The sequence below is a fragment of the Panthera onca genome, chromosome A2 (genome assembly GCF_046562875.1).
Source record: "Panthera onca isolate mPanOnc1 chromosome A2, mPanOnc1 haplotype 2, whole genome shotgun sequence".
NCBI classification, from domain to species: domain Eukaryota; kingdom Metazoa; phylum Chordata; class Mammalia; order Carnivora; family Felidae; genus Panthera; species Panthera onca.
In genome coordinates, this window is record NC_138340.1 from 56,957,554 (window position 1) to 56,970,534 (window position 12,981).

The window sequence follows — 12,981 nt, forward strand, 5'->3', positions numbered from 1 at the left end:
TAAGCTAAACAATCCATCCTATCTCCCTATGAATATTGATTGGTGGACTGAAAACCCAAGCAGTTGGTTAAGCATCTGACTCTTGATTTCAGCTTAGGTCTCACCAACTGTGAGATCGAGCCCGCATCAGGCTGTGCACTGACAGGGTGAAGCCTGCTTGGGATTCTCTCTCCCTCCCTCTCTGCCCCTCCCATGCTCTATCAAACAAATAAACAAAACAAAACAAACCCAAGCTGACCCAAAGTTGAGTCTCAGGACTTGGCTTGCAATGCTGGGTAGAATACATCCTGCTAGATGTAGAGCAAATGTAATACCAGAAGCTGCTGTCAGCCACTCACACCCACCGCTCAGTCTTCAGTTATACAGACCAATAAACTCTCTTTAGTGTTGAAACAAGTAAAAGTCAGACCTACCAGTACTTAAAACTAAGAGCATCCTGATGATACCATTTATCTTGCCACAGTCTGCTAATGTCCTCGCTGCGTGCACAATGATCCTGTCTTTGCCCATAGTGTTCCTTTTGCCTGCAGCACCCTGCCTCCACTCTGCAAATATTCCTTGTTTATGCCTACTTATCATCTGAGACAATTTAGACATCCTGGATTTATCATAGTTCCACCACTTAGTAGTTCTGTGGCCTTAGGTGACTTACACAACCTGTTTCATTTCTATTGTGAAATTGACATAGCAGTATTTACCCTTCTGTTCTCATTTTTCATCACTCATGAAATTGGGACACTTGCCTTACAGACCTGTTATTAAAAAGAGGGAACAGCATATAAGGTGCTCAGAACAGATCTATGTAAACTTCTCAGTAACTATTTCAAAACTCAAAACCCCATGATCGGCAGTCAAATCTATTACGTGGCCTTACCCAACTCCATGTACAGCTGGGAGGCTCAGGGGCTTTGTAAGAGCTCTGTTAGCCTTTTATTTATATATACATATATTTATTTACTTACTTATATAAATATACAACCCTGAGATCAAGAGTCGTACGCTCTTCTGACTGAACCAGCTAGGTGCCCCTAGCTTTGTTAGTCTTTAAATCACCAGACTTAAGATTTACAGGTCTTGCCCTACTGGAATCCTATCTTGTTTTTTTTATCTCCACCCTATAGGTCTGGCTTGTGAGATACCATGGCTAAACGAATAAAGGAGCAAAGACAGTGACACTAAACTGCCTTATTTTTGTGCCAACAGCCTCAACTTAATGCTGTGTTTCTTAGCCACCCTGTAAATTTGAACAGCATATTTGTAGTGCTAAGACTTTTTGTACTCATATCCCAGTATCAGTCATATATATCTTATCTACTTATGCATCCACAATCAACGATCTATCATTAGATCACATCACTAATCCATAAGACCACAGCTATAAACTGGCCAGCAGGCTGAATTTGGCCTATAGCGTTGCTTTGCCCTGTATCATGTTATGAGAACTAGAAAATCTCACATAGAAATCCTGATATGAGGTAACACTGAACCCACATGCCTGCACAGTAATTGTCAATACAAGTGAAAAACCTTAATATTAAATCAGTCCATGTTGTGAGCATGTAATACATTTAATGCAATACATTTAATTGGGTAGGGGAAAAAAAAAACCTCTTTACATTAAAAAGACATTTTCCAGTTCTGTCTGACCCAACAAGCAACAGAGGCAGTAGTTTCACCTAGCAACACTCATTCATGTGTCCCCTAGCACCCATTTAAGGACCTCAATACTGCATTGGAGAGCAGGTGTGGCAGGCAAGCACCCCCTCCCCCACCCCTGGCCAAAGATGCCCACATTCCAATCCCCAAAACTTGTGAACATATCACCTTACATGGCAAATGGGACTTAGCAGCTGTAACTAAATTAAGGATCTTGGGATAGGGGAAGGTTATCCTGGATTACTCGATGGCCCCAGTGTCATCCACAAGGATCTTTATAAGGAGACCAAGGATCAGAGTCCAAGAAAGCATGACTACAGAAGCAGAGGTTGGAGTGAGTGGCCACTAGTCAAGGAATGCAGACATCCTCTAGAAGCTTGAAAAGGCAAGGAAGGATTCTCAGAGCTTCCAGGAGGAAAGCAGCCCTGTTTTTTCCATTTAGTCCTGTAAAACCCATTTCCAACTTTTGCCTTCCAGAAGTGTAATAATTCAAAGTGTTTGAAGTCACTAAGTTTGTGGTAATTTGTTACAACAGCAATATAGAAACTAAAACAGATTTTGGTACCTGGAAGTGGAATGCTACTGTAACAAATACCTTAAGATGTAGAAGTGGTTTTGGAACTGAAAAATGGACACAGGTTGGAAGAAGTATGGGTATGATAGAATGCTTTCCACGGATTGTTACTACAAACATGAATGTTAACAATTCTGTCAGTGAGGACTCAGAAGGAAGTGAAGAGCCTAGTAGAAAATCTGTAGTCTTAGAGAATACATAAACAGACTGTGAATAGAAATACAGACACTAAAAGCACGGCTGGTGAGGGCTCAGAAGGAATTGGGTAATGTTAGCGGAAACTGGAAGAAAGGGGAATCCTTATATGGTAGAAACATAGCTGAGTTGTACCCAACAGTTATGTGGAAGGCAGACCTTGCACATAACAAACTTGGATATTTAGCTGAAGGGATTTTTTTCATTTCTTTTTGATGCTTGTAGTAAAATGCAAGAGCAAAGAGATAAATCTAGGGAAGAACGGTTAAAACAGAACCTGAACTTAATGCAGAAATCTCAGCCTATCCACACTGCAAAAGATGCTAAAATTAGGAGACTCACAGGGAAGTGTGCTCTGGAGAAAAAGCCAAGGTGTGGTTGAGCCCCCTTTTTCTAGTGCCTCAGAATGACCAAAAGGTCATATTTGTCCACACAGATAGGAGATTAGGCGTGTGACTCATGAATACTCTCAACCATCTCAGCAGAACCCAGGAATAGAGATGGGATTACCCAGGAAAGTTCTGTGGAGGCACCTCTTGTCCAATGAAGTGAATTTCCGTGACATCCACAGAAGATCAAGGTTGAGAATTTTTATACCAGCCGAAACACTGCCAGCCTGGACTCTGAGGGATGGAGAAAGGATCAAATTAAAGAAGTCTGTTAAATTCCCGAAATTCTGTAAGCAGGAAACAAGCTGACAAAACTACTCAGCTATGAACAAGCGCTACCTTTCATGAAAAAGAAGGGAGGACTCAGGAAGGTATAGCTTGAGCCCGGAGAATACCCTCAGGCCTTAAACTGGACACTGTTTGCCCAGCTAGATTTTTAAATTGGTTGAGACCAGTGACTCCTTTTTCCCTTTCATTTCTTCCCATTTCGAAGGACCACGTCTATTACTGATGTCCAATACCTATCTTACTATTGACATTTGGGGAGCAGATAACTTAAAAACCTGTTATAAAACCACAGATGGAGAGGGATTTTGCCCCACGATAGATCATGCTCAGCTCTTACCTAGACCTGATTTAGACAATGAGACTTGGACTTTGGAGCTGAGAGTTGGGAGGTTTTTTTCTTTGGTGTATAATGGGTTGACAGGTTGGGGGATGCTGGGAGGAAATTAATGCATTTTGCATGTGAGATGACTGTGAATCTTTAGGGGCCAGAAGCCAGACTGAGGTAGGAAGAGTAATGCCCTGTCAGAGATGTACATGTCCTAATCCCCAAAACCTGGGAGTTACCTTACATGGCCAAAGGACTTTGGGGTGTGATTAAGTTACATCATTAACAGGAAACTAATACAGTGATTGATTCCTTCACTTGGGCAGAAAAAAAAAACAAAAAAAACCCAGAATGGATCTTGTAGAATGCTGTTCTTAGCAGAAAATAAGGATGTGACAATATGAGCATAAAATAATAAAAGGTAATTTGTAAAAGTCCATGGGTTCACAATTTTGCTACGTTAAAATATACATGGGCACCTGGGTGGCTCAGTCGGTTAACCGTCAGACTCTTGATTTCAGCTCACATCATGATTTCACATTTCTGGAGTTCGAGCCCCATGTTGGGCTCTGTGCAGAGCCAGCTTGCAATCCTCTCTCTGCCCCTCCCCTGCGCGCTCTTTCTCAAAATAAATAAGTGAGCTTAAGAGAAAAAGCGTATGAGGGGCGCCTGGGTGGCTCAGTCGGTTGAGCGTCCAACTTCGGCTCAGGTCATGATCTCGCGGTTTGTGAGTTCAAGCCCGCTTTGGGCTCTGTGCTTACAGCTCAGAGCATGGAGCCTGCTTCGGATTCTGTCTCCTCTCTCTGCCCATAACCCCCCACCTCCCCGCCCCCCCCCCCCGCTTGTGCTCTGTCTCTCAAAAATAAATAAATGTTAAAAAAAAATTTAAAAAGAGTATATGAAAACTAGTTACAAAGATATGAACATATAGTTCTTTTAAAGGAACTTCTAATTATATAGATGTGTACTTTTCGCCCATGAACTGAATCAAAATGTCCCAAATCAGCTAAACAATCCAGAAAATGTATAAACTACACAAAGAACAAAAAGGTCTGATCAACACCTGTGGTCTAATATTAAAAAAATACTGCAAGACCACTTTGTTTCTAGAAAAAAGGGTCCAAACACTTTAAATGTGCTTGAAAGGGGGCGCCTGGGTGGCTCAGTCAATTAAGCGTCCAACTTCGGCTCAGGTCCTCATCTTGCGGTCTCAGTTTGAACCCCACATTGAGTTCTGTGCTGACAGCTCAGAGCCTGGAGCCTGCTTCAGAGTCTGTGTCTCCCTCTCTCTGCCCCTCCCCAACTCATGCTCTCTTTCAAAAATAAATATTAAAAAAAATTGTTTTAATGTGCTTGAAAGATGGGGGTCAGGAGACCTGTTGTGTACGACCATATTAAGAAAAACTGTTATGAAAGAGGATTTGGGGCACCTGGGTGGCTCGGTTGGTTAAGCATCCGACTTTGGTCCAGGTCATGATCTCATAGTCCGTGAGTTCAAGCCCCGCATCAGGCTCTGTGCAGGCAGCCCTGAGCCTGGAGCCTGCTTCAGATTCTGTGTCTCCCTCTCTCTCTGCCCCTCCCCCACTTGTGCTCTGTCTCTAGCTCTCAAAAATAAATAAATGTTAAAAAAGAAAAAATTAAAAAAAAAAAAAGAGGATTCAACCTCACTTCCAGAATCTGATTTTAATCACCTTTGGAATTGTCCTAACCTAGGGCTAACCAGCCCAAAATACCAGAAACTCCCACTGACAACCTGAGATGAGAGGACATCACTTTCTCTTGCATCTGATTGTTTATACTCAAGAAAAAGCATTAAAAAAGGAATATGGTAGGGGCGCCTGGGTGGTGCAGTCGGTTAAGCGTCCGACTTCAGCCAGGTCACGATCTCGCGGTCCGTGAGTTCGAGCCCCGCGTCAGGCTCTGGGCTGATGGCTCAGAGCCTGGAGCCTGTTTCCGATTCTGTGTCTCCCTCTCTCTCTGCCCCTCCCCCGTTCATGCTCTGTCTCTCTCTGTCCCAAAAATAAAAATAAATAAATAAATAAAAAAAACGTTGAAAAAAAAAATAAAAAAAATTAAAAAAAAAAAAAGGAATATGGTAGGGACACCTGGGTGGCTCAGTCAGTTAAGCCACCAACTCTTGATTTCGGCTCGAGTCATAATCTCACAGTTAGTGAGATCAGCCCCACATTGGGCTCTGTGCTGTCAGCTGTGCTGATAGCATGGAGCCTGCTTGCAATTTTCTCTCCCTGTCTCAAAGTAAACATTTTTTTAAAAAATGGAATATGGTAGAATTATTAAGATCCTTAGGAAGGTGTATGACTGGAACATCACAAAGGCAGAAAAAATGTAAAGTTCTTAGTAAAACTTTAAACCATGGTATTTGTAGTGTTTCTGCTTAAAAATTTCAAAACCAGATTAAAAAATTTTTTAAAGTTTATTTTGAGAGAGAGTGAGCAAGCACGCAAGGGGGAAAGAGGCAGGAGGGAGAGAATCTTAAGCAGGCTCCACGCTCGGTGCATGGGGCTCGATCCCATGACTGGGATCATGATCTGAGCCAAAATCGAGTCAGTCGTTTAACCGATTGAGCCACCCAGGCACCCCAAAACCAGATTAAATTTCTATTCAAAGTTTAAATTTTGGACATATTTGGAACCAAGGCCTCAATGCCCGAGAAAAACTGATTTTCAAAATGTTGCTCAGGTTTAACAGAGTATGCATCAAAGTTTAAAACAGACTACTAAAAAAGTAATAAAATAGTAGACTGCTCCTCCTTGCACCAAATCATTAGAGAATCTCTCAATCAGGAGGAGCCAAGTAGCTGTTGTCCCTGGAGGGACGTGGGCTCTTCTCCAGAGTTTTCTATAGCACCACCTCCCCCATCTCCCAGCTGACCTGCTTCATTCATAGCACCATCTGCTGCCTTCCAAAGGCTCAGGAGTTAGTGGCATACATTAAAGGTGTCCCTGAACTGGTTCAGCCAGGTCTTCTTTCAGACCTGCCAAACATCCTGAGAGGTATTCCTCTCAGTTGGCATGCGGCAATCTGGTGGCACTGTAGGAAGTTTGCATAAAAATAGTATGTACCATTTATTATTCCAGTAAGTGCTAAGCCCTTTGCCAATGTCTCATGTAATCCATCATAGTGATCCTGCAAAATAAATACAAGGTTTTCTCACTTTACAGATGAGGAAAGTGGAGCTTAGAAATCTTGCTGTTTCAAATGTAAGCCAACAACAGACTTAGAACTGAGATTCCAGTGAAGTCTGACACCACAGCCCATATTGGCTGCATGATGCCACTGTTTCAAAAATGAGCAAGGCTGTGAAGCTAAAACCAGGTTTTTGGAGGCATAGATACTGCAGTACCAACAGACCTTGGGGGGAAAAGTGCAAGATAATTTGCACAGCTTTTTAAAATTTTTTTAAGGTTTATTTATTTTGGGGAGAGAGCGAGCGAGCACAAGTGGGGAGGGGTGGAGAGAGAGGGAGACACAGAATCCAAAGCAGGCTCCAGGCTCCACGCTTATCAGCACAGAGCCCGACGCAGGGCTTGAACTCACGGACCGGACAGCGAGATCGTAACCTGAGCTGAAGTCAGACACTTAACTGGCTGAGCCACCCAGTCACCCTAGATAACTGCACAGCTTTTAGAAGTCACATATATTAATTCTTGGGGTCTTGTATTCTGGGCTTGCCTTAAGAAATTTAAGGTCCTTTCACTAATTTGTTGTTTATGACTAAAGTATCAGTGTAGATGTTTATCATCCATGGCTGCTAAAACTATTTGGTGCAACGTTGATGGAAGACTTTATAATGGATAGAAAACCCTGAAATCACTAGAATCTACTAACCAAGCTTAGTATCAAAAGTAAGGCAATCTGACATTATGTACCTCCTGATATGATGCAAAAGGAAGTATGCAGCACCCACTATGATGTATCTAGCCTTAAAAAATAATCAAAACATAATCAAGCTTCTAGATCTATTACTAAACTCGGGGAGATAAAACCGTATGAAACAATATGACAGGAATACAATCAGCCAAATGCAAGTCATTAGGAATTCCTCAATTTGTTTTTCCAATAAGGACAGGCAACTATTACAAATATAAGACATTACCAAATGCAATGTATATAGAACATTTGGATCCTGATCCAACAAACCAACTAGAAAAAATTAAAATGAAATCAAGTGGGAAATTCACGTTTCCTCCATACATTACCACTTACCACTTTACAAATATTCCAATTCCAGGCATTTTTTTGGTTGATCTGATTCAGAAACCTAGTTAATGAAACACGTTTGTAAGAAGTTGAGATTAACTTGGCAGCTAGAATGACTGTGAGCTAATTCTCAAACTGGCATGAAAATACTAGAGTGAATAGACTTTCTCTTCCATTCACAAGAGAGAATCAGCAAAGGTTTTGGTCATCAGCAATGACCAGTTTTTGCTTCTGCTCTCAGCTGTAGTTTAAAATTTCAAAAAACAAAAATCTTGCCCTTGAATTTTTGTCCGATTTAGAAAAAAGAAAAATCTGTAAGCTCTGACCTCTGCCACATCTGTTCAGGTTCACTGTGTAGAAACTATCGCCCAAAAATATTAGTGGACAAGTGACCACAGCTTGGAGAGAAGTGTCACCTCACCTGTTAACACCATGTAACATGTACAAATATAGTTTGACCCTTCCCAATTAAAAACACCTCGTGGAAGCACTGAATGAATGCCCATCCAAGTGGACTTATACCTAGATTAGCCAAAAATCTTCTGACGTTGAGCCATTCAACCAGGTGCAATCAATTCTTGATGAGAAGGCTCTTAAGAGCGCCAGTGATCATATAAGGCTGCCTCACAAATGGCAGTTGCATCAGCTAAGCAACAAGCACATTTGCCTATTGCATTGCTTATGGTGGCCTGATCCATGAAGTATAAATATACAGGCAGAATGACTGGAGATCCCAATTCTCCTTCCAGGGAACTGTCCCTCGTTCTATTCCACTTGCACCCACTTTAAGTGGAGGTCCCATTGTGATACCGTTGCTCCTATGACTATCATTATTTGGGGCACAAGAAGGCAAGCGAACTGCAACTAAGAATATCTGAAATGAACCTAAGGGAAAAGGATGGTTACTCTGGGAAGACAAAGCCATGAAGTAGCCACACTTAGGAAAGAAGTCCATCTCAATTGAAGTGGAAAAATTCATACTGAGAAGTCACTGAATTAATTAACTCTGTTTTTGCCTCTGCTTGGTCACTTAACAATGTTCCCTGGGGAGACAAGAGTAGTCCAGTTCTAGGCCCTTGGTTGGGGGGTCACACTGCAAAGTAACTACCAAGAAAAACGCAGTGCTGAAAACCAAGAACCACAATAGTAGGGAGAAAAAAGATCAGGAAATATCAAGACTAAAATGCATCCACACTACTCAACAGAATTGCAGCTACGTTCCTTGTAAAAGGTTTGTTGTGGGGTTGAAAATGGAATAGATGTGAAGCAGGTATGTTTAATGAATGTTCTTTCAGTTCTAAAGCAAGCAAGAAAGGGTAATTACGTGTAAACCCCTGTAACCAAGAGCATAAGCACAGGACTGAGTTTTCAAATTCCAACTGCACCACTGGGGCTATGACCTCAGTTACGTACCCCAGTGGTTTTCAACCCACTGGTACCGTAGAATCATCTAGAAGCTTATAAAACACCAATAGCTTAGGGACCCACCCAAATTAGACCTAGATGCCTGCATGCCTAATTCTATCGGTTACCAGCACCCAGCCACGAGGCTGTTAAGATTCCTGCTTCACTGCTTCACAGTCGCTCGCTCCGCACAGCAAGCACACCAGACTCACAACAGTACCCCCGGCACTTCCGGTTACACACAGGAAATACGATGTCTAATGCTTCCTAGGACATAACAGAATCCAACAAGAAAACCACGTGCTCCGAATCTTTTAGAGAACTTTGAAAAGTCATTAATTTAGACTGCCACAACAAATACTAATGCATATTAAAGCAAGCACATCCAAAACAGAAAATAAGAGACAGATGGTAAAAGTACGCACCAAACACTGAACTCCCCCCAAATACCAAGGTTTTACCTTGGGGGACTTTTAAGTGCACAAGGTTACAAGCGCACCTGTACCAGACAGCAGAACCTAAACGTTTCCTGAAGTCGACTACCCAATGCCCTTTGATACTCATCAAAGCAGTACGTTCAAGTTTTTGTACATTGTTGTACAGCGCTGCACTAGACTCCTAATAAAGCAGACGTGCTTCAGATGTAACCAGTGCATCACGAAATCACCTCCATCATCGCAATCCAGCATATCAGTTGTGTAGAGAGAATTCTGGACTTATCTACAATAGGAAAAGGAAGGAAGTATCAAAGCAAGGGGTGCCTGGCTGGCTCGGTCTGATGGGCACATGACTCGATCTTGGGGTTGTGGGTTTGACCCCATGTCAGGTGTAGAGATTACTCAAGTAAAACTTTAAAAAGAAGGGAAATTTGGAGGGGTCAGTCAGTTGAGCATCCAATTATTGATTTTGGCTCAGGTCATGATCTCTAGGGTCATGGGATCAAGCCCTGCTTCAGCTCCACACTCAGCGTGGAGCCTGCTTGAGATTCTCTCTTCCTCTCCTCCCCCACCTCCTGTTCACAGGTGCATACTCTGTATTAAAAACGTTTTGGGGGTGCCTGAGTGGCTCAGTCGGTTAAGCATCCGACTTCAGCTCAGGTCATGATCTCACGGTTTGTGAGTTCAAGCCCCCCATTGGGCTCTGGGGCTGACAGCTCAGAGCCTGGAGCCCACTTCAGATTCTGTCTCCCTGTCTGCCCCTCCGCTGCTTGCACTCTCTCGCATTGTCTCAAAAATAAACATTAAAAAAAAATTTTTTTTTTTAATTTTCTTGAAATTTTATTTTCGAAGCAGAGAGACAGAGGCACGAATGGGGGAGGGGCAGAGAGAGCCAAAGCTGGCTCCAGGGTCCGAGCTGTCGGCACAGAGCCTGACACGGGGCTCAAACTCACCAACTGTAAGATCATGGCCTGAGCTGAAGTTGGGACACTTAACCAACAGGGCCACCCAGCCACCCCTAAAATACTTTTTTTTAATAATTTAAAAATAAGATAAAGTGTCACACCAAGAATGCAAAGACCAGTCAAATTAACATTTTAAAATAGTACCTAAAAGTGTAGTTTTCTTTGCTATGCATATCTAAGTTAGATGGGATGTTCAACTTCAAGGTTATTAAATAAGCTTTCTACCTCAAGCTAGGTGGACCACTACACTTCCCAGAGAAAAATGTCTCATACTCTGCTATGATTAGAAAACCCAAGCATCTGACCCTGGCTCTAGAACTATTAAAAACAGGTTTCATGTAACATTTAACATGAAAGCTCGTGTGTGTGTATATATATTTTATATATATATATATATATATATATATATATATATAATTATATGCGTGTGTATATATATACATATATATATATGTATATATATACATATGCTTATTTTAGAAGTTTTGTACCCACAACTTCAACAGAAACGGGACTATAATTTATATCAAGAAAACCAACTTTTCCTTTTGTGGCTTTTTTAGAGATACTTAACATTTATAAAGAACCTATGGTTTGGGATACCCGGCATCATTCTGGGTATAACCTGGCTTTGCTGAGCTAGTGAGATTACATTCTACATCCCTAGCAATTGCACAACAAATTTATGAACTCAAAGCAACATCTGAACAAGGCATAATACGTGCTAAAAGCATTACGTGAAAAGATACTGGGGATGGAGACCGATTACTAAATTTTCAAGAGAAACACGTATCACTGCAATGAAAAAATAGTCTTAAACGATCGATAAAGGTCTGTATCAAAAGTAAAACTAATGAAATGCAACATTACATACTTTTAAAACATTCGTGCCAAAACAAGTTCAAGCTGAACCTAATAATCAGGACTCTACAGCAGGAAAAATAGAAGACATAAATAAGCTGACACCAGGAAGAAAAAATAATTAGTAAATACAGGACATTCAAGAAAACTGCTCTGGTCTCTTCAAAAACAAACCAAAAACCCATGGTTATGAGGGGGAAAGGTAGGGAACTGTTAGATGAAGAGAGTCTAAATAAACTTATCAACCAAACACAACTTACATACCTTGACTAGATCCAGTTTGGAAAACCTGGCGATGTTGATTTTGGTACAACCGGCACTGTTTGAATTATTTTATTAAGGATCAGATGGTACTAGAGAAATAAGGTCAAATTTTCTAAGTATGATAATGGATTGCAATCCTTGTGATTGAGAGAACATCTTAGTTCTTAGGACATGTAAGCCACAATAAGAGATAAGTGTCAGGTGTACCAACTTATTTTCAAATGGCTCAGCAAATGTTTGCTGTTAAATCTAGGTGGGGAGTAGAAAGTGTTCAATGTATTTTTCTTTTTTTTTTTTTTTAATGTAAGCTCTAAGCCCACTGTGGGGCTTGATCTTCAATTCAAGATCAAAAGTTGCAGGTTCTACCGACTGAGCCAGCCAGGTGCCCGTAAGTGTACAGATTATTCTTTTAACTTCTTCAAAATAAGTTTGTAGGCAAAAGCTTGCCATCTGATCCACTTCATTTAAGTCACTGATGAAGCAGCTTCAAGAAGCTGAAGAGAAATAGCCATTCCAGAAGTAGGCAAAAAAGTAGCAAAATTCCATGAGGATGCAAAGAAATTTTGTTACACAATGAAAAACTCATTGTAGTACCTTCACTAATCTTTCCATCATCCCCTCAACCCTTTGTCACAAGAGAAATCCTTGACCTTTTTATCATAGCCTGCAAGGATAGGAATCTCAGTCGGTATTATAGAAACGGAGGATTAGTTTCTTCCTAATCCAGATCCCCCAGAGGAAGAATTCAAGTTTTCTTAACCAAAGGTGAAAGCTGCTAAACCCCCAAGCAAACCTCACTATTGAAAGAACCATTCGCCAATCAAGGGAATGTTAATTAAGGTCCGAAAAGTTTTTAAAAAGTTGCTTAAAACCAGGGCGCCAGGGGGGGCTCAGTCAGTTTAAGCATCGACTCTTGATTTCAGCTCAGATCATGACCTCCCAAGTTCAGGAAATCAAGTCCCGCATCAGGGTCTGAGCTTCAGCCTGGAGCCTGCTTGGGATTCTCTCTTCTCCCCACTCCCCCACATGTGCACGCTCTCTCAAAATAAATACACCTAAAAAAAGTTGCTTAAAACCCACTCTTATAACAAACCATTAATTGTTACAGGAACAGCTCATTGGCTTCCAGCATAGCTAAGTGAATTTCCCTAGAATTTTCATGTTGTACTTGCCCAATCATCAAGGTCAATGCAACTAAATGCTATCTTATGAAAGAACACTTATGTGGCCTGTGAATAGGCCCTCAGTTATGTTTATCAAAGAGCTTGGAACAAAAGGCTGCTAGGTACTACAAATGCAACACAAACAACAGTTGTGTAAAGCAAAGCAGTTCTAAGTATCTCACTTGCTGGGTTTTCTGAGGCCAGAAACCTCATAGGAAAATAGCCCCGTGTGCACCACC

The 12,981-nt window shown here is 41.4% G+C and overlaps 1 long non-coding RNA gene across 1 annotated transcript; it reads right to left on the reverse strand.

Moving 5' to 3' along the window:
* Positions 1–1,549: 1,549 nt before the first annotated feature.
* On the reverse strand, positions 1,550–10,823 carry LOC145715292 (uncharacterized). Its single transcript, XR_014137282.1, has 2 exons — positions 5,533–10,823; positions 1,550–5,265 (listed from the first exon to the last, which is right to left on the reverse strand). It is a non-coding gene; the product is annotated as an uncharacterized LOC145715292 (long non-coding RNA).
* Between the last annotated feature and the right edge of the window lie 2,158 nt (positions 10,824–12,981).